This window comes from Silene latifolia, chromosome Y (genome assembly GCF_048544455.1).
Source record: "Silene latifolia isolate original U9 population chromosome Y, ASM4854445v1, whole genome shotgun sequence".
Lineage (NCBI taxonomy): Eukaryota > Viridiplantae > Streptophyta > Magnoliopsida > Caryophyllales > Caryophyllaceae > Silene > Silene latifolia.
In genome coordinates this window covers 114,264,179-114,284,533 of record NC_133538.1, presented here as the reverse complement: position 1 = coordinate 114,284,533, position 20,355 = coordinate 114,264,179, and the positions used below count along the sequence as shown (strand labels likewise).

At 45.4% G+C, this 20,355-nt stretch overlaps 1 non-coding gene across 1 annotated transcript; it reads left to right on the top strand.

Annotated features, from left to right (window-relative positions):
• The first annotated feature begins 18,883 nt into the window (after nucleotides 1-18,883).
• On the top strand, nucleotides 18,884-18,990 carry LOC141635982 (small nucleolar RNA R71). The gene has a single exon (XR_012540630.1). It is a non-coding gene; the product is annotated as a small nucleolar RNA R71 (small nucleolar RNA).
• The last annotated feature ends 1,365 nt before the right edge of the window (nucleotides 18,991-20,355 follow it).

Sequence of the window (20,355 nt, the reverse complement as noted above, 5' to 3'; positions counted from 1 at the left end):
TCTCTGACTTGATTTTGCGAGTTCGGTTTGTTAGTTCATGTGCCCAATATACACCTCCTAGATCAAAGCATACATGGTGAGCACAATCAGAGGCCAAAAGCGTGATCTTTATTTATTTTACATTAGTTTTTTTGCTTCATTTATTGCTTATAATTTGTTTTTTTAGGATGTGATTAGAGTTGTTTATGTGGAAGACAATAATCGGGATTAATTTCCTAGGCTATAGGTCATATTATTCCTCCTGGTTTTTCAGCTACTCTTATTTTGCAAGTGATTTTGGTTCGTGATGTTTTTTCCAGGCGAAGGATAGGGAGGGGGGGGGGAGATCCCTAATGCAGTCGAGCTTTTTCTTGATACTCATATGAAGATGATCGATGGCAAGGAAGTATGGAGCCATCCGAAAGCCAAAAATAAATATGTAAGCATCACTATTTTAAGATATTTGACTTTTATTCAAATATTAGCTATGTTATTGTTTTAACTTGTTCTTTTTTCGGATAATGTAGGAAGATTATTTAACAAGGGTACGTGACCATGAAAGTAGAGGAGAACCGATAGATCCTAATGCCATTTGGTTTGATTTGAATAACGGATTCGTAAAGGGTGAAGTTTTTGGTTTGGGAACGGCCGCCCCAATGTATTACACTCAAACCCCTTCTACTTCTAGAGGAAGTAAGTCTTCCGCCTCCCAAACTTATCTTCCCGGTATTCTAACTCAAGCAATGGAGGCACGTGAAAGAGAGGCCGAGGAGTTTAGGAAGTTTAGAGAGGAAGAAATTCAAAGAGAAGAGCTAATCTTGAAAAGTCAAGAAGAATTGAAGCAACAACAATTGAGAAGTCAAGAAGAAACTTTGCGGAGTCAAGAGGAAATGAGACGACAAATTGAAACCTTGACTAAAATGTTTCAATCACAAACTCAATACCATTGCAATACTAACTCTTTGAACACTCCCCATAATCCAAACGATGATAATTCCGGCGGAGGCGGAATTGGAGGAGCCGGTGTAGGATTTCAAGTTAGTTAAGTAAGTTTAGACTTGTTTCATTTGAATGTGGTTTAGCTAAACTTGTATGTGTAAGACAATGTAGTGGTGTATAGAAGACTTGGTTGTGTAACTCGGTATAATTAGAAGACTTGGTTGTGTAACTCGGTATGATTTTGAGCCGATTTGGCAATGAATTTAAAAGACTTTGTTAATTTGAAGCGCGTTTGTTTGTTGGCAAAAAATGTGTGCTCTTGAGTTGTAGAAAATTGCAGGAATAAATCATGGCAAAATGGGAAGGCTAAATGAGTAAACATATACACAAATCTACTATAAATTAGCGACCGAAAATGACATTTGCGACCGACATCAGTAATTTACCGTCTGAAAACATTCTGCCAAATTCACATTCCACAAAAATTACCGACCGAATATATACAATTACCGACCGCACATAAATATTTACCAACCGGCAAAATAAATTTACCCACCGATTATCGGTGGGTAAACTTGTTATTTTCCAACCGATGGTATATTACCAACCGTTTTTCGGTGGGTAACTTTATTAATTTACCGACCGATATACCCTTTACCGACCGATAATATCAATATCGTTGACTAGTCAACTGCTTTATATTCCTACCGATTTGATATTTACCTACCACTTAATCGGTGGGTAATTTTGTTAATTTACCGACCACAACTATTCGGTCGGTAAATTAAATTTACCGTCTATATTTACCGACCGATGTTTGTCGGTCGCAAATGCCCATAAATCGGTCAGTAATGCTACTTACCGACCGAAATATAGATTTTCCGACCGTTAAAAACGGACGGTAAAGGAGTTGTTTCTTGTAGTGGGCCCAGTACTTGCATGCGGCGGTGCGTCCGGAGACAGTGGGAGCGGGTAGTGCTCCTGCTCTGGTTGGTCCCGGCCTCATCTTTGAGGTACGAGTGCTTTTTTTGGTAGTTTTTTTTTTACTTTGATTTTGATTTTGACTTTGGCAATTTTTGAGAAATTGGCTAATTTGTGTTTGCTGTGTTTGATTACAGGCTTTGTTGTATGCTTACTTCACTCCTCTGCGTCCGGGGACTACATGTGGTGTTCCCTCGGCTTACCCTGCTGTGAGGGGTTGGACGGTGACTAGGAAGAGGTCGACTAAGTCGACCTACGAGGACTGCAGGCGTCGCGTGAACAAGCTTCGGGTTGCTGATGTAAGTTTCTGCTTTCCCTTCTCCTTTAAAGCAGTAGCTAGAGATAGGATGATTAGGTAGCTCAGGAAGCCCCCAGTTAGCTGAGTAGCTTTGTTTCAAATGTAGTTTGTTGGGCGGCCTTGGGAGCACTACACGGGTGTGCCGGCTGCCATCACGGAGCGTTTGCGACCTCGCAGCTCCCTGCGCTTGTACTTGGAGACGGCAATTGAGCCGGTTTGGTACTTAGGCGAGCGTCTAGTTCGCCAGTGCTTTACCGAGACTTTCGTCGTGCCGGTTGACCCGCCTGGGGTGTTGTTCCAGGAGTCGACTCCTGATGAGGTTGAGGAGCACCTTCACGGTCGAGGAGGTGCGGAGCTGTTGCTGCGGGACGCCGACTAAGACACCTTACGGTTGTCGAGGCTTGCTTGGTACCCGATCGAGGTATGTTTTCCTCTTTTCTTTGTTTTCATTGCCTCCCTTAATAGGAGTGTTTGTCATTTTTGATGTGGATCCAAATGGCAGGGAGTCGACCCGCTGATGAGGACTCAGCCCCCAGCTTTCCCGAAGGAGACCACTTTTCAGGGGCCGGGTGGCGAGGAGCTTTAGTTGCGCTTACCGGAGCCCGCGGTGGCCGAGGTGGCCAATGCTGGCATGGAGTGGAGGTTGACTATTCTGAGGGTGAGTTCCTGACTTGAACACTTTATCCAATTATACTTTGCCTTGTATTTGAGGACATTTTTGTTTTGTAGGTGACGACTGTTAGTCACCAGAACTTGTGGCGGATGGCTAACCGCTGGAGAGCGTTTGCTGGTGACCTGGCTACGAGGGAGGCTCGGCTTTCTCAGGTACGTTTTGTGTGTTGCTTTTGTATATTTGGTGTTGTATTTCACGTTTTTAGATCTTGAGGATATGTTATTGTGTTTGGCAGGGCACAACGGATCCGGTGGAGCTTGCTCGGGTCCGTGCTGAGTTGGAGGCAACCAGGTCGACGATCGCAGGCCAGGAGCTGGGGATCATCCGTCGGGACTAGGACTTGAGGCGTCACGAGGACGAGCTGCGGAGATTGCCTCTCTGAAGGCTCAGTTGGCTGCAGCGGAGGAGCTTCACGTCGAGATGGAGAGTGAGACGCTGGAGAGTTCCCCGGAGAGGGAGTCTGAGCTGGTGGTGGTGTGTGCGTTGACGCCGACTCCTAGTGAGACCTGGACTGGTCCGACGGGAGACGTCGAGTAGCTGTTGAAGTTTGTCCGTGTCTTGGACTCTTGTTTGTACATATTTACATTTTGCGTGAGGCGGTTTGTATATATGTGTTTTTGGACTGTGGTTTGTTATGTGATTTTTGGCTTTTTGTGTGGTGTTTCGGAGGAGCGCTTGTCGGCTGTTGATTCTCCTTTTGTTTTGCACCAGTTCCTGCATCGTTAGTGTAGAAAAACAGGCAACAGATAACACATACGCATAAACGTAAACACGTAAAAGCATTTGATTGAAAATCAAAATTAACCAAGATGACTTGAAGTGAAAATTGACATTTGAAAATCGACTCGAAAAATATAAAACTCAAACCGTCAGGAACAAATTTTAGAAAAGGATTTTTGCGAGTATATTTGGCTTTTGATGTCAAGACTCGAATTTGTGAGTGCTTGAATTTTTGAGGAAAATTGATGTCGTGCTATCAATTTTTGATTTTGATTTTTGTGTTGCGAAAAAGCGAAATATTTTCGGAATTTCAACTGACATGGAAACGATCCGTCGCGGATCGGGGCGAATCGCCCTTCCCCCCTTAAAAAAGAAAGAAAAATCCGTATGTTTAAAGCTGCGTCATGGAAACCGTGTCGGATTTCGTAAAACGCAAAATAAAGGAAATGTGAGTGTGAAGAAACATAAAATTTCCCGGATCATCCCGAAGAGGCGCGAGGTTCCTGGCGGGAGGTTTGAGGTGTCAAGAGAAAACACATGTTGAAAGAGACAAGTTAACAGCGGGAATCCTAGGGAAGCCTCAAAGAGGCGCGAGCTGCTCGGCGATGGAAGCCGACTCTCCTCTTTTTCAGAAAAATGCACTGATCATTTTGTATAAATAGAGACGTTTGCGCTTCATTGTTTCATCATATGAAACACAAAAACATCTCTACAAAACGTCCTCTTCTTCCACAAAAATATTTCATGGATGCTTTGGAGAACGCATTGCGACAATGGTGCCGGGATTTGTCGCCTCCCGAGAAGTATCAACTCGATTGCATGGGAGTTGGTCAATTGTTGGTGCTTCGTCAAGTCAAGGTGCAACCTTTGTTTCTTAAAGCATGTTCTCGGTTTTGGGATTCGAAACATCATCTTTTCGATTTCCCGAAAGGCGAGCTTTGTCCTCTTGCCGAAGAAGTTGGAGTCATTGGTGGGTGGTCGGGTTGTGCTCCGGTTCTTCCTCCAACTCGGTTGTGCTACAAGGAGAAATTCTGTTCCATGTCGGGCTTGTCAACAAGCCAAGTCAACTTTCTTCTTGCTCCACATGGTGTGGATATGTTGACTCTTATCAACATCTTCTCGAATCGGTTAGATGCTAATGTCTCGGAGGTGGCTAGGAGAAGGGCTCTTGCATTTTGCCTTGTCCATGTGTACCTCTTTGTTGATGTCTTGAAGAAGGAGGGGCCGAGATGCCATGGTAGCATGACCCTTATCCATGTGATTGTACAAATGGAGCATGGTAGAGATCCATCATGGTTGGTGCTTGGAGAGATTATCCAAGCTTTGGACAAGGAAGGCTCTTGTGGAGAAGCTCCCTCTTTTGGATCGCCAAGGATCCTCCAAGTGTGGCTATTGGAGAGGCTAAGGTATGTAGAGCCTCCGGTTAATCCTTCTTCTTACTCCTTCCGTCTTCTTACCATGAGGAAGAAGTTGTACCCGGATAGTTTTGCTTCCACCGAGGCCTATTGGGCCGCAAGGTTGGCGGAGAAGGGTGGTCCTCATATCCGTTGGGTGGTGGCACTTGAGGTCCTTCACGGGGTTGCCCGCTTCGGGTGCTAGTCCTCGTTCTTTAATGGTTGTGGGTTTGAAGGTTGTTTCCTTCATTTATCCCGAAAGGCTCATGAGGCAAATGGGGCGTCAACAAAAGGTGCCCGCTCAAGATACTCTTGTCCAAGAGAATGTTTTTCGGAACTCCGAGCTCATGGAGTTCTTTGAAAGGTGGTGGGCCACTCGGCCGCTTTGGGAGGTGCCAAACCCCGTTGCCACGACATGGGTGACTCCCGCTTATGTCAAGTGGTCAAGCGCTCCGTCCTTGGAAGAGAGATCCAAATTTCGTAAGGACGAGGTTGTTGAATTGAAGTACCGAGAGGTTGGTAAGGCCAACCGTGCCTTCTTTGAGGAGTATGTTGATGGAGCTACTCCCGATGTGATGAGACCACCGAAGAGGAGGAGTTCCGGTCCTAAGAGTATGGTGGGCCGTGAATTGGCTCGTCTTGGGTCGAACATGGGGTTTTGTGCTAGACCGGAGGCCGTTGCCGTCTTAGATCCGTTTAGGATCCGTTCTGAGGAGGAAGTCCATGCTAGGCGGTCCAACAAGAAGAACAAGGGGAAGATGTACCCCGAAGGAAAAGGCAAGGGTAGAATGGAATAGTGAAGACCTCCATTACCCACTTTATTATTATGTTGTATTATTGTTGTGAGTTTTTATTATGTTGTACTAGCTAGTTGTTGTGTGTTTTGTGCTAGTTTTATTATGTGAGGTGTATTAGTTGAAACCTTAGCTTTTACAAGTTGTAGACTCGTCGAGCTCTATTTGTTGTTCAAATTGTAATCCCTCCCATTATTAATTAAATAAGAGGATTGCTCGTGTCGAAAGTTGTGAACGCTTGCTTCTTCCATCCATTTGGTAAGGGCAATTAGATTTGAATCGTCCTCGGCATTTGCACTTGGGAAAGTGGTATTTTGTGGAAAGGGAGAAAGGCTCATTTTTGTATTTTTGTGGGAAAGGTAATGGTTTTCCCTCTTTTTTTTTTGGAGGTTGTTTGTATGTGGGGATTTTTGTATGGGGGTGGTTGTTTTTTTGATTGTAGGAATGGTTTTATCCTCCTTATGTAAGGAAGGACTGCCTACGTATTCACCTGAAGAGGTGAAATCAAACCATGATCGTAGTTCGAAATGTTTTGTGAATTTGATTGGGTTTTGTGGTTGTATCCCTCAAGCATAAGAGGGATTGCCTACGTATCCACCTGAAGAGGCGAAATCAAACCATGCTCGTAGTTCAGGGGGTTTGGTTTTGTAGTGCAAATGGATGTTGCCTTTGACGGAACAAAGGACATTCGAAACGGATAAGGTGCCGCAGCTTAGACTCGATAAAACATGCAATTTCAAATCAGAACATATTGAGGAACTTGACTTGAAAAGGGTTGAGGTCGGTGCTAGTTGTAAAACTAGGCTAGGTTGTTGGTTGATGGGGTTCAAGGGTAGTATTTCTTGAGTTGGTCTAGGTTGGTCGGGTTTGTAAAGTCCTCCCCATCTAGGTCACTCAGTCTCACGCGCCCCGAAAGTATTTTCTTGACCGGTATGGCCCGGCCCGGATTGGGTTTGAATTTTCCCCTCGGATCGACGGGTAATGGTGCTCGAACTGACTTGAGGACCAAGTCGCCCTCCTGGATGTTTCTGGGTTTGACCTTCTTGTTGAATGCCCGTTGTATACGTCGTTGGTATAGCTGGACGTTGTGCAAGGCGTTGAGTCGCCGTTCGTCTAGAAGAGTGAGCTGTTCGTACCTTCGACGGGTCCATTCCGCCTCAGGGACTTGACTCTCTAGTAGGATGCGTAGAGATGGGACCTCTAATTCTACCGGTTGAACCGCCTCCATACCGTATGCTAGGTAGAAGGGTGTGGCGCCTGTCGGTGTTCGAATGGAGGTTCGGTTTCCCCAGAGTGCGAATGGGAGTTTGCTCGGCCAATCGCGGTAGTTGTCTTGCATTTTCTTGATAATGGTAACAAGAGATTTGTTCGCTGCCTCCACCGCTCCGTTGGTTTGGGGACGGTAGGGGGATGATCGATGTCGTTTGATCTTAAATTTGTCGAGCAAAGCCTGAGTTTCCGCCCGGAAGTGAGAGCCTTGATCGCTGATGATTTCATGGGGTACCTCATATCGGCAGATGATGTTGTTTTGAATGAACTTGGCCACTTGTTTGGCGGTCAAGACTGCATATGACTGTGCTTCCACCCATTTGGTGAAGTAGTCGATGGCGACGAGGACGAAGCAATGCCCCTTGGTGCCTATCGGGTTGACTTTCCCGATGATGTCGATGCCCCAGGTTGAGAACGGCCAGGGTGATGTCATGGTGTATAAAAGGGATGGTGGTATATGTTGTATATTGGCGAAGATTTGGCAATTGTGGCAATGTTTGACGTAGTTACGGTAATCGGCTTCCATGGTTGTCCAGTAGTAACCTAGCCGCATGATTTTCCGTGTAAGCATCAGTGCACTCATGTGAGGGCCACATTCTCCGTCGTGAACTTCTCCCATGACTTTCTTGGCTTTATGATGGTCAATGCAAAGGAGGAGAATTCCTTGGGGTGTTCTTTTGTAGAGCTGATTTTGGTTTATCACGAATTGTGATGCAAGTAAACAGATGGCTCTTTGTCCTCTTTGATCAGAGTTGGGAGGGAATTCGTTTTTGGTTTTGTAATTGAGGATGGCTTGGTACCAAGGTTCATCATGGCTTTCCTCGTCGTCGATAAAGGCACAAATGTGAGCTGGCTCGCTCCTTCTCTCGACACATAAGGGGATCGATGTCATGTCGTCAGGTATGTTGACGAGCGCGGCAAGTTTTGCCAGGGCATCAGCAAATTGATTTTCCTCTCGCGGCAAGTGGAAGTAGTCGACTTGGTCGAAGAACTCGACCTCTTGACTGATCTTCGCTTGGTAAGGAGCTAGCCTGTCAGATCGGATTTTCCATGATCCGGATACCTGATTGATGATGAGTGAGGAATCGCCGTGGACCCTCAACATCTTGATGCCAAGTGTGATGGCTGATTGTAGGCCGATAAGACATGCTTCATATTCAGCGGCATTGTTGGTGACGGCGAAGTCTAGCTTGACCGAGATCGGAACATGTTCTCCCTCTGGTGAAATTAGAAGGATTCCTACCCCGAAGCCTCTAAGATTAGATGCACCATCAAAGTATAGGTCCCATGCGTCGGAGTCAGCACAAAGGTTGTCTTCGTTAGGAAGTGACCATGTGTCGGTCGTTGGATCCTCGTTGACGGGATTTTCTGCTAGGAAGTCGGCGACTACTCTTCCCTTCATAACCTTGAGGGGTACAAACTTGAGATCAAATTCGGACAGCATGAGTGTCCATCTAGACAGCCTTCCGTTTAGTACGGCTTTTCAAAGATGTATTTAACCGGGTCCATCTTGGAGTAGATGTGGACCGTGTAGCTGAGCATGTAATGCCGCAGATTCTTTGTTGACCATACTAGAGCAAGGCATGTCTTTTCCAGTTGGGTATACCTCGTCTCGTACTCAATGAACTTTTTGCTGATGTAGTAGATGGCTCGCTCCTCGTTGCCAACTGTTTGCGCTAGCATTGCGCCCATGGCTGTGTTGGTAACAGTCAGGTATAGGGATATAGGAACCCCCGTTGAGGTGGCATGAGGACAGGAGGTTTGGATATGATTTCCTTTATCCTGTCGAACGCCTTCTGACAGTCGTCGTCCCAATCGGTGTGATCGGAGGCACGAAGCTTCTTGAATATCGGTTCGCAAATCATAGTAAGCTTGGCAATGAACCGGCTGATGTATTGGACCTGGCCGAGAAATCCCCGAATCTCCTTCTCGTTCCTAGGCCGAGGCATTTGTTCAAGGGCTTTGATTTTGGTTGGATCAATCTCAATGCCTCTCTTGCTGACGACATGTCCCAAGAGTTTTCCGGAGGTGACCCCGAATGCACACTTCTGAGGATTTAGTCTCATGTTATACTTCCGCAGACGAGCGAAGAATTTCCGGAGGGCATTGATGTGGCCGTCCCGTTCTTTTGATTTGACGATCATGTCATCGACATATACCTCTACCTCCTTGTGCATCATATCATGTAGGAGAGAGGTAGCGGTTCTTTGATAGGTTGCTCCGGCGTTGATGAGGCCGAAAGGTATGACCGTGTAGCAATACGTACCACACTGTGTAGTGAACGCAGTTTTGTGCATGTCTTTCTCAACCATTTTAATCTGGTTGTACCCGGCATACCCGTCCATGAATGATAGGAGAGCATGTTCGGCAGTGTTGTCTACCAGAATGTCAACATGCGGCAAAGGGAAGTCGTCTTTTGGACTTGCCTTGTTCAGATCCCTGAAGTCGACGCAAACCCGAATTCGTCCGTCTTTCTTTGGTACCGGCAAAATGTTGGCCACCCAGTCAGGGTATTCGGACAATTTGATGAACCCAGCCTTGAACTGTTTGTCCACCTCTTCTTTGAATTTTAGGGCCCACTCAGGTAGCATCCGGCGTAGCTTCTATTTCACAGATTTAACCCAGGGTTTGATGGGTATCCGGTGTTCAACAATTTCTCTGTCAATGTCAGGCATGTCTCTGTAAGACCAGGCGAACACGTCCTTGTATTCGTGGAGGAGGTCAATGAACTGCTGTCTTTCCGAGGGGTCCAGGGTTATCCCTATCCTAAGTTCTTGAGGTGTATTGTCGGTTCCTACGTTAATAGGCACAGTTTCCTCAATGATGGGGGTTCTGGTTTCCCGTTTTTCAAGTTCTTTGGCTAAGTGAGGTGGGTAGTCACTCAAGTCAAATTCCTCACAATCATTCAGAATTGCATTGCAGTTAAATTGAGACGAGTCATAAGCAAACTTAGCGTTCATTAAGTTGACACGAGCGAAAAGCTCGGAGAGGATAGACATCTCGTGGTCAGTCATAGGCGACACGATAGAGGAAGCGGCCCCTGGAACAGTCTCCAGGTTGTCACCTTTAATTGGAGTGGGGGTGACCCTAGTAGACTCAGCCTCTTAATCAGCCACGACTTTGTGATAAAGCAGTGGGAAGGGGACCATGACTGGGACATCTGGAGTGTTAGGAGCTATAATAGACTCTGACTCTGACTCGGACTCAGACTCAGACCCTTCATCACTTCCCTCCTTGAACATAGGGCCTTCTCCATTTGTGATCTTGAGAATGCGGCCTTGGCGATCGGTCCACTTGATGGTCTTCCTCCAGCCTTGGGTGGCTTTCTCCAGGTCAGTATCGGAGATCAAGGCGGTTGGATCAAATTGATTGTCTTTCAGGGCGATGTTGATGATGTCCTCATAGTCGAGGCGTTTGATGTTATCTTCCCCAAAGAGTAGGGTGACAGCTTGTCCGTCGAGGCATGGTGACGGTTTGGACTCGGTTGATGCAGCTTCGATGTTGTCGGGGATAAAGTAGCAGTCCTGGAAAACTTCCACTCCCGGGTATCTAGCCCTGGCCACAGTCATAGATTGGTTTCGGAAAACCGTGGTAGAGTTCAGACTCTCCCTCGGGGACAAAGTCTCCGTTGAGAGTCAGGTGGTAGGGACGGAGGATAACCCCGTGCTTCTTGTGTTTACGGATTAGGAGGTTCATCTCCTGGTTGTCTTCATTGGTAGGTTCGTATCCCAGCCCAAAGGGAATGTTGGGGACCTTAGCCTGTTTCACGGGAGGCAATGGGCCTTTTAGCGGATTGAGTGGCAAACCCGGGAAATAACCCTGACGCATCATGATACGGTTGATCGTTAGGTTGGCGAACGGGTCACATTCAGATGTTGTTAGTTATCAGTTATGGCGTTCACGGCTTGGAAACCCCACATTTCATTGTCGTCCTCCTCAATGGCTTGGGAGGCTACCCCTCTTCTCATGACTGCTTTGATTGGGGAAGCAGGGATCGTGATCATTTTCCCGTTAAAGGGGACCCTGATCTTTTGGTGGAGCGTTGAGGTGACCGCCTTGACGACGTGGATCCAGGGACGTCCCAGGAGCATGTTGAAGGATGCGTCGATGTCGACCACTTGGAAACTGGCTTGTCTTTCTAGTGGCCCGATTGTGACGGCTAGCGTGATAAGCCCAGCGACCTTGCGACGAGTTCCGTCGTAGGCGTGTACTCCTTGATTCGTTGGGATTAAATCAGATTCCTTAATACCCAGCCTGTGGGCAGTTTTGAGAGGGATGACATTCACGGCGGAACCGTCATCCACAAGGACCATTGGTGCATTCTTTTGGAGCGTGCACGTGTGATGTACGGGGCCAGGTTATGGTTGGCTCGAGTGGGGGTATCCTCGTCGGAGAAGACGACCGGGTTGCTCAGATCAGGGGCGTCTCTTGTTATGTGTGCCACTATTTCTTCTGGGGAAGAGGTGGAGGGCACGGTTAATCTTCCCAAGGCCTGCAGCAGGGCCTGCCGATGCTCAAAAGACGTTGCGATCAGTTGCCAAATTGAGATCTCGGCCTTTCCTTTCTGAAGTTGTTTCAGTATTGAGTTCTCGGGAGCCGTTGGTTGAGTGTCCGCTTCCGGGACGATTTGGTCATTCGTTGTTGGAACGGCCGCTGGGTTGCTCGGATTCTGATAGGGACGTCCGGACCGGGTGAGATGTCCGATTTCCTTCGTCCGCTTCTCCTTTCCTGGGACGACATAGACATCCTCAACATCATCCCACTATATGCCGTTAATTTCAGGGTCTCGAGGATACCTCGGAGGGGTATTCCTTGGTGGGTAGTTCTTGTGGGGAATATTTTTGTGAGGGTGATTTTTGTGAGGGTAGTTATTTTGAGGGTAGTTATTTTGAGGGTAATTCTCGTGAAGGTGGTTATTTTGAAGGTGATTTTCGTGGGGTCTATGCCAAAATGGTCGCGAGAGCAATCCATCCTGGGGTGGGTAGTTTTGAATGCTTGGGGAATCCTCCGTCGGACGTGGTGCCGGGGGATTGAAGATGAGTCGACGGTAGGCGTCGTCGAGTCGGGTGATTCTCTGAGAAAGGCTGGAAATGGCCTCCTCAAATTGCTGAAACATAGTGAGCATAGTGGCAGCACTGAATACGAACACTCCGTCTAAAGGGCCCTTTTCCAGAACATTCACCTCGTCGTCAATTGGCAAGATGAGATGAGAGCATTCTAGGGTTGGCTCATCGTCAGAGATGGCGTGAATTCCTAGAGGATTTGTCTTGTTGTTTGGCTTAGTTGGTGGGGGTATAGGCAAATCTCCCTTCTCAATCATGTCTTGAATGAGGAGCTTGAGTTTGAAGCAATTTTCGGTATCACGCCCTTTCCCTCGATGATACTAGCAGTAGGCGTTGGGATTCCAAAATCGGGATTTCTTGGCGTCGGCCGGGTCCGGAGTGGGCCCGATCGGTTGTAGCTTCCCTTGGTCCATGAGCCTTTTTAGGGCACTTGCATAAGTCGACCCTATGTTGGTGAACACTCTCTGGGGGCGTTCAATTTTCTTGGCAGATGGTTCGACGAGGTTAACCTCATCAATCTTGTTTGTCTGACCGTAAGGGCGAGATCCGGTTGAGGTGGATCCTTGATAACCCCTGCCTGTGGCCTTTGCTAAGACACCCTTTCGGAGGTCATCCTCAATACGTGTCCCCAGAATCTGCAGATCTTGAAAAGCTTTGATTTTCTGATACCTCAGCAGGTTGGCATAAACCGGGCGGAGGTTGTTGAAAAATTTTTCCACCAGAATTGACTCACTCGGTTTACTGACCAACTGAGTACTCACCCTGCTCCAACGGATTAGGAACTCAGTGAATCCTTCCTTGTCGTTTTGGGTTAATACCTCGAGAGTACGGGTGTTGGCCTGGATCTCGACATTGTCGGCGTACTTTTTGGCAAACTCAACTGCGATCTCATCCCAGGTGGTAAGGTTTTTCGGGTCCAAGGAGTAGTACCATTGGCGAGGAATCGGCTCCAAAGAGGATGGGAAGATCCTGGTAAAAAGTTCCTGTTTGACCCCCTTAATGGCCATGTAGTCTTTGAAAGCACGGATGTGGTTGAGTGGGTCCTCCACTCCCTTGAACTTAGGCACATCAGTTAGGGTGAAGTTGTCAGGTAACTGGTCCCCAATAGGTTCGAACCTTCGGTTATTTTCAAGCTGGATGTTGTTACCCCGGGCTAGGAGTTGTTCTTCCAGAAGTTTCAGCCTCTTCTCAGCCTCAGTCAAAGGTGGGGTATTATGTTCCCCAATTTCCTTGTTCTCCAGGGCGTCGATACGGGTCTCGACGCAGTCCAGGGTGACCTTAGGAGCGGTAAGCAGGCTGGCTAGCTGATCAGTTATGACATCTCTGTTGTTATCATTGTTGTTGTTGGACGAAGCTGAAGACGGGGCCATGGCTCTGAGGCAAAAAAACGGCTCACATTACAACTCAATCCGATACGGTTCCATGACTGAACGCAGAAAATATAGAGGACGAGACCAAGATCGGACTCAACAAGACAAGGGTGACTGTGTGTGGTCCCTCGGTGTTGACTCGATTTATGAAGTGACGGTGTTTGACCGAACCTTTGACACGAGTCTAACATGACGGCGTGACGCCATTGGACGAGTCTCGTGGTGAGACGACTCATAAGTAAAGACCCATAAGTACGTTTTGCTTTGACTCGATAGACACGAGGCAGAATTGGAATGGTGGACTGAAGCTTTCGAAAATAGAAATTTTCAAAAGATTCATTTGTCACTTTAATGGGCGGCTTCCGAAGATAGAAATCTCCGCAAGTCGATCAGTTGAAAAGAGTTGTCTTAAGTTTATTTGCAAAAGACGGTTTGAGTTTGAGTCGGCTCAGAAGACAGTGTGTTGCTTCCCAAGACGGTTTTGAAATTCAAAATTGTATGTTTTGAATATCGAGTTTGAAATGTTTGAAAAGGTCTCGGGGACGGTGCATGGTCCTCGGGATCTCGAAAGTGTCTCGAGAAAAGGGTGTGTGCTTTTCTCGGGTTTTGAAAGAGCCATTGTCGGCGCGAAATGGGTTAAAATCCATGTCTAGACGCAGCGATTATAACGGCGTAAAAAGGTGATTTGAAACGGTTATACAAAACTGGGTTTGAAAATCGTCATTACGACGGCCTAGAAAGGTGTGCTGAAATGGTTATACAAAACCGAGTTTGAAAATCGTCATTACGACGGCCTAGAAAGGCGTGTTGAAATGGTTATACAAAACTGAGTTTGAAAATCGTCATTACGACGGCCTAGAAAGGCGTGTTGAAATGGTTATACAAAACCGAGTTTGAAAATCGTTATTACGACGGCCTAGAAAGGCGTGTTGAAATGGTTATACAAAACCAAGTTTGAAAATCGTTATTACGACGGCCTAGAAAGGCGTGTTGAAATGGTTATACAAAACAAGTTTGAAAATCGTCATTACGACGGCCTAGAAAGGCGTGTTGAAATGGTTATACAAAACCGAGTTTGAAAATCGTCATTACGATGGCCTAGAAAGGCGTGCATCGGTCGGCGAAAGACCGAGGTTTTGAAATGGCCATTATAACGGCGCAAAAAGGTGTTTTGAAAGTTTGAAATGACACGGAAGGACTTATGATCAAGTAGCACATAAGCACTCACATGTTCATTATATTATGCATCATGCTGACACGGGTTTTGGCTTAAAAGGGTGGGTTACACACCAAGCAATCAAACCCCGATTTGCGAGAGGGATACCAATCCAAACAAAATGTGTAAGGAGGGTGCCCTAGCCTCGTGCTCGAAAGTGATGAAAGCTCTTTGACGAGACAGAAATGTGTAACGTCAATGGTATACTTGACTCAATCGGGATTCGAAACGCGGGGATGAGAAAACTCACGCCGACGGGACGAGCCAATTGGTCGAAAAGGGTTAGGTTGCGGGCCCGGACAAGGAACCCGACCGTGACCGTAATATCAATTAATGCATTCCAACCAAGACCTCGTTCGAGTCTCACCATATAGGGATCACAAAGACGTAAGTGTCCTAGTTCCCCCCAGCGGAGTCGCCAATCTGTGGACATGGCCCACCTGCAGGTCCGGTTCGATCTGCGGACGTGCAGCGGTCTTTTTGAAAGCCACGCTCAGCGGCGTAAAGATGCTTTTGCCGGATCGTTTTTAGATCGGTCGGTTTCGTCTCGGTAAGGGTCTCGAAACGATTAGAGATGTTCGAAGTCGCCACCAAGCATTTGTGGGATGCCTGGAACCCGTTCGAATTCCACTTTATACCTCGGTCAAATCGAAGAACAAAGCAGCGTTTTGACATAAGTACTAAAGATAAGGAAATAGTCCCTCTTTAGCATCCTATCTCTAGAATGACTCTCGTACGCCCTGGATAAGGTCATCCACTATCCAAAGTTTTTGAGTAAGAGGTGAAGGTACGTATTGGGAAGCCCTTTAATCAGACACCAAATCCCGCCCGCGTTTAGCGGCCTCTACTGATCGATCTTGGTTGGTTGAATGCAAAAGTTGATAAAACGGTTTAAATGCATGAATGAACATCCAATGATTTAAACCTAACATGTGAGAGCTTTCTGAGTCAGTTGATTTAATCCAAGTATCAAGTATAAGATGTCGAGTTGGATTAATGATTGATTTGCATGCAAGACGGAAATTAAACATCCATTTACCGTATTAGGTTTAGGGTGCATAACATGATCCATTTGTCTTAGTAAGGCATTTTGCAAATGTGGTTTGAATAGTCATCTGATCCGTCCTATATCCGGGTTAACCGGAGTCGGAATCGTCCTAGACTAATGCTGGAAGGGAACAGGCCCTGTACCAGACGGCTATAAGAGGCACGAGCCAGCCGGCGGTGTAAGGGGCCTCCCTCTGGTTTTGAAAATGAGAAAGAAAGGGGCCTGCTTGAGGTGCGGGTTAGCCAACGGCTGTATGCCGTGTTCTGACTGTTTAGAAAACGTTATGAAACGTTTTGAAAATGGGTATTTAGACTCGGTTTGATTTTGAAAGGGTCGTTTAGACCGCATTTGTCGATTTGAAGAACTAGACTCGAATAATCATCATTATTTGATAATATTCGGTGTCGGGTTCGGTTTTGACAAGCTTGACATGAATAGTTTTGAAAATGACTATGGACTAATTGTTTTAAGTCCATTTTGAATGTAATTAGTCGATACTCGTCATCGTACCCGAGTTAAAATTCGGCATGGTATATAGAACCAATGATGACTTTGTGTTGGTGACTAATATGTTTGTTTGAAAAATGTAAAGAAATGAAATAAAAGGCTTTAAAATACCTCTTAAATGTCATTAACCAAATATTATCACCGAAATAAGGATTTAACCGTCATGGTATGAAGAACCAAGGGTGAAAAATGCTTTATGGTTAAAACATGTGAAATGAAACAAAAAGGTTTCGAAATATTTGAAATGGTATAAACAGATTACAAATATGATAAATGGATTAAGGGAAATGACGAGAACAAATACGGTTGATCTCTGGTCTGAGCACCCTATTTAGGCGCGAGCCTGTTGGCGACCTAAGGGGCTTCTGCCTCAGACCAAAAACCAGTTTTGGCTCGTTTATTCCATGTTTTGGTTCATGTTATGCATGTTTTAGCATGTTAAAGTCATGAAACAAATTAAAACATAATAAAAGAGGATTTTTACACCCTCATACTTACATGTTTGGTTATGGCGAGTGACCGATGTAAGTGTAACAACTTGTTTGATCGGAAAAAACTCGGTTTAAAACCGTTTTGGTAAGTAAAAGAGTGTTTTAAAAGTTTAGTGATGGTGTAGTGGTAAAAGTGGTTGGACAAGTGATTTAATGCACGATGACGGTACCAAACAATGTGTAAGGCTCGTGTTTACGATCGGTAGGTCGTAAACACGCGTCGGATTGTGACTTTAGAAGTCGAATCGAGAATTTTAAGGGAGAAAAGAGGGGGTGGACACTTGCGTAACTCTCAAATGGGTGGCATTTGAGGGGTATTTATAGGAGAATGAGTGGTTGTGTGAGTTTTGAGCGACGTGGCCACCTAGGCTGCTCAAAGAGGGGCGAGCCATGCCGCGGGTCTTCGAGTTGTGTTGTCGCTTTCACAACAAACGCAATCATGATTTGTTCTATCCTAGGTTTTGTAGTCACATGTTTGGTACTTGACCATTCATGAATCCGGGAAAACTTAGTATAGAAGGCTTGAAGATATTTTGTTTTTCTGTTTGACTCGGTTTGACTCGTTGTTGGAGTCGGGATTTGAATTTTCGAGTCGGTTTTTGGTCCGGTGTCGGTTTTGACTCTAGTTAATGTCATTGCGACCCCGTCGTCATGCATTAAACATTCCAGGTATTTTTGAAATGTTTTGAAATGTTTTGTTTTCGAAATCGTTTTAAGTTTTCCGACGTAAAGTTGTACACAAACTGTCGATCAAACGCTGCGATCCCAAAACATGTTGTAATCCGATAATCATCGGGTGTTTGTTGGAGTCTCAGCAGATACTAGGTATCTACACCCTTCCACCATTCATTTCCATCCTCTTGCATTTAGGGTCAACATCAACCTCTATCTCAAGATGCTTATAGGTATCTTCAAGCTCTATTCCACTTCTCAAAACCACCGCATGTGCTTGGTGGCTAGTAGAGGCATCCTTGGAGCTTTGCCCTTGAGATAACAAGCCACCGGGTGGCCTATGAGGGTTAGCAAGAGCATGAGCTGTCAATCGAGCCTCCAAGTCCCTCATTTCCTTTTGGTGAGAAAGTCTTTGGTTAGCATTTTCTTGTTGAGTAGCCTTCATAAAATTAGCCATATCTTGGCTATGTTGAACTTGCATGTTCTTCACCACCCTTATAAGTTCACTTTGGGAGGTGTCACCTAGTGGTTCTTGATAAGGTTCGTTGGCTATGGGTAAGGGGAACCCATAGTCATTCCGGGTGTTGGGACCTTGATTGTTGTTGGAATTTTATCCTCCTTGATAATTCCTTCTTGGGCCATTGTTGTTGAAGTTTGGTCCTTGACCTTTATCTTGAAAGCCTTGAGCAAACCCTTGCCCAAATCCTTGATTAGCTTGGTTAACTTGGTTCCCTTGATAGAACCCTTGGGTGTTTTGATTTCCTCCAAAATCTTGGTTTCCAAAGTTTTGGTTTTGGTTTCCAGTGTTTCTTTGATTAGGATATCCACCTCTAGGTTGGGAGAACCCGGGTAGATTGGTATTGGGTGCTTGTGGTTGAAGGTATTGTGGGTTTTGAACATTGGTGCTCTTGTAGCTAAAGTTGGGGTGGTTCTTCAAACCCGGATGATAGTAGTTTGTATTTGGGTTATAGACAATGGGATTGTTGTAGGGTGGTCTTGGTGGTCTTATATTGTTGTTATAGCTTTGGAAAGCATTAACATCTTGCATGTTGTCCCCATACCCCACATTATAGTAGTTGTTAGCACACAAATCAAATGTGTGACCATGTCCCCCACATAGCTCACAAGGAACACTTTGGATCATTTCCTCCATTAGTGGACCATGGGATCCACTAGCTTGATGGACTTGGTTTCTTTGCAATTGTTCAAGTTGCTTGGGGAGAAGATCAAGCTTGGCATTTGTCTCGGCATTTGAACTAGAAGAGTTCTCCTTAGGGAATCGGCCATTCCTTCTAAGCATATTTCCCCTTGATCCATATTTGGCCTCCGAGTCCACCATCTTCTTGATTAGTGTCGTCCCTTCCTCATCACCCAAATGGTCAAATCCCCCTCCCACAGAAGCATTCACCATTTCTTTAGTTCTAGGCTACAAGGTTTGGAAGATGTTTTGGGTGACATACCACTCCGTAATCCCGTGGTGAGGACAATTAGCGATAAGGTATTGATATCTATCCCATGCTTCACCCAAAGATTCTCCATCTTCTTGTTGGAAAGTGTGGATTTCATTTCGAAGCATGGCGGTCTTGGATGATGGGTAGTACTTTAACATGAATGCCTTGGCTAAGGCGTCCCATGTTGTGAATGTATCCAGAGGGTGAACATTCAACCACCGGTCCGCCTTACCCGTCAAGGAGAATGGGAACAACATCATCCTTAGTGTATATTCGGATACCCCATTCTTTTTCATCATAGCGACTTTGTTTTTGAACTTTCTTAGATGAGCATGAGCATCTTCTTCAATGTGTCCCCCAAACAAGTCCTTTTCTATCAACCCAACTTGGGCGGGGTGCATCTCAAAATTGTTAGGAGACAAGGAGCCAAAGGTTATAGGGTTACAAGCATCATTATGGTTTGGGCAGTTATGGTCTCGTAGAGCCATTGGAGGTGGTGGATTGGGTATATGAGGGGGTGGTGATTGAGGTGGAGTTGGGATTTGGAAGTCGTGAAAAGGATTTTCTATTGGTGTCTCAATTGTGTCGTTTGGTTGTAGTTGGGTTTTGGTTTCAATGATTGGTAGTGTGGGTGAGTTTGGTTGATCTATGATTGCTTCAGGAGAATTCCTAACTCTTGCTAGAGTCCTTGTATTTAAGGTTCGAAAGAGCCTCTCGGGGTCGGAGTTAAAGAGCAAGGCTTGATAGTTCCTCCTAGGGATGCACTCGATAAACCGTTAGGCTCCTAGTGTTTTTACACACTAGGAGAAGGAAAATATCACACACTCTACAATGAAGGACACAACTACTAAAGCAACCAATCAAGTGAGTTAAAACTAAAGTTAAGACCTTTAACAAACTAAATATAACCTAACGTCATCCCCGGTAACGGTGCCATTTGATGAGTCAGATTTACCGTCAAGTCTGATATCAAAAACAATTTATAAAGTACCCAAATTAAGTAGTATAATTAGGGTGTCGGTCTCAAGGATGGCGGGGGTTTACAAGATAATTTGATTGGGTCTTAGTTTAGTCAAATAAATATGGAGATTGATTGAATACTAGCAACTAATTTTAAACTAAATTAAGCAATTAATAAAATGTGTAAACAATCGATTTAGGAACTAGGGTAATCGGGTTCCCCTAAGTAAGGTTAGTTAACAATGGGTGTCAAATGGTTTCCGGGTAATTGTTAGTGAAGAAAGTGAGCTAATTTCTTAAACTCATCTTAAGACGGACACAAAAATCTTCATTAAGCATCCTATCTCATCATAAACTTGCTATCAAGCAACCACATAAACTCTCATTCATAAGGAAGCAAAGCAAACTTTGTAGAAAAGCATGAACTCTCATACACACATTACAACAAACACCTTATATGCATGATTATAAACAACAACATTATCACCCAAAAACATGCATTAACAACCCATTTTATTAACTTAAACCTC